At 42.0% G+C, this 1,769-nt stretch overlaps 1 pseudogene; it reads right to left on the reverse strand.

Annotated features, from left to right (window-relative positions):
- Positions 1 to 784: 784 nt before the first annotated feature.
- LOC129065408 (uncharacterized) lies at positions 785 to 928 on the reverse strand (annotated as a pseudogene).
- Between the last annotated feature and the right edge of the window lie 841 nt (positions 929 to 1,769).

A 1,769-nucleotide genomic window follows, 5' to 3' on the forward strand; every position in this document is an offset into this window, starting at 1 on the left:
CTGGTTCTTTTGGGACAAACATTGTTATTTGCGACCTTGTAAGATGACATGCTAGATCAGAAGCAGGCACTGTGGGTACAGATTCATGATATCTGGTTTGTGTAATGTTCTACGTGTGTGTCTCTGACTTAAGCCTTATATATTTTATAACTTAGAAAAGAGATAACCATCTACATAATACTAATACTATAGTTACCATTTATTGGGTGCTTACCATCTGCTAAGTACTGCACCAAGCAGTGTGCGTATATATATTATATATACGATACATGTGTTTATATGTGTGTGTGTATATATATAAAAATATATTTTAGGTATATACAGGTATGTATATATTATGACATATATTGTTTTATTGAGTCCTTACAACAAACTTATTAAGTTGGCACTATCGTTATCCGCATATTAAAAATTAGGAATCCAGGGCATAGGAAGATTAAGTACCTTACAGTGTGTCATATATCAAGGAAGCTTATGCCCAGGTTTGTTTCACTATGAAATTCATACACTTAATCACTGGAACATATTGCTTGATTTATTTTAAGGGGCTGACTGAACCCAGAACACTCATGATAATTCCAACCCTTTACTAAATCTGTAAAATGCAAATTTGATCAGGCCATGGTTGAGGTTTGGTATGTGCTATCTCCCCATGGATTATGTTGATGGGCTCCCACCCAACAAAGTCAGTATGTATTAGAGCTGGTATGCTAGAAAGCCTCAAGGACTTCCAGCATTTCTTTAGATTTTCATATAATTTTGGAAGGATCACCATATACATTTTTTATGTGCCCCAGGCGTGAAGCAGCTCTGGCCACCAACTCAGGCATCAAGCTAAGATGAACAAAGGACTGTCCATCTGCTCTGCCCCTGACTGATAGAAGCGCAACACCACCGTTCAGATGTCTCTTTGCCCATTGTCAGGGCATGACCTTATATGTTAACACAGATAACATCATCAAAGTTCTGGAGAAAATCTGGTCTTTTAAGTTGTCTCCTAAGGTCCAGGGAGGCAAAGAGCCGACCCCAGCTTCATTTGACCTGTGTCGGGCTTTGAATCAGTCCTTAAGGCGAACCTTTAGCGGGCATTTCTTTGGTTCTCTGGACCCGTGTTTTTAAGGAGAAAATGCATTCTGGTTTGATACCACCGAGACCTCTACTATGACATCTCTATTGCCACCTCCTGGAATGGGGAAGCCTTCCCTCAACTAGATAACTAGTTGAACACCACCAGCAGCCAGAGGACAAAATCCTTTTTAGCAGCAGAGCAGGCTATTCACATAGGGTATGGACCAGTAAGTAGCCCATTCATTCCTTACACTGAAAGGCTGTTGCCTGCAATGTAACTAGACCTGAGCTATGTAGCTGGGTGGGGTGTCTAAGCCTCTGTCATATTGGGAGGTCTGATGAGACAAATGCTTGGTGGAAAGAAAACAAGGAGAGCGGTCCAGATAGTGAATGAGTAAGGCATACATCATCTCCAGAGTTCAGAGTAATGCTATGGCTCTAGAAGAAAGGCAGATTAGGCAAGGAGGTGAGCATGAGGGACTAGAAGTTGAAGGCAAATACCGAGCCATGAATATTGCTTTTTGCTCATCATGAGACCTTCCAGTGACCTCTTGGAAAGTGTAAATAACAGGGGGACAGTGATGGAGCTGGGATTCTCTGATGTTTCTGTCCTCCTTCTTTTGGGCTGGTTGAATCTATCCTCAGCCACCAGGGTCTGGGTGACCTTCAGTCCCCTGCTCCCAGGCTTAAGAGTCCTTGGG

Source organism: Pteronotus mesoamericanus, unplaced genomic scaffold, assembly GCF_021234165.1.
Source record: "Pteronotus mesoamericanus isolate MK-2021 breed Mesoamerican mustached bat unplaced genomic scaffold, CSHL_Meso_final contig_177, whole genome shotgun sequence".
NCBI classification, from domain to species: Eukaryota; Metazoa; Chordata; class Mammalia; order Chiroptera; family Mormoopidae; genus Pteronotus; species Pteronotus mesoamericanus.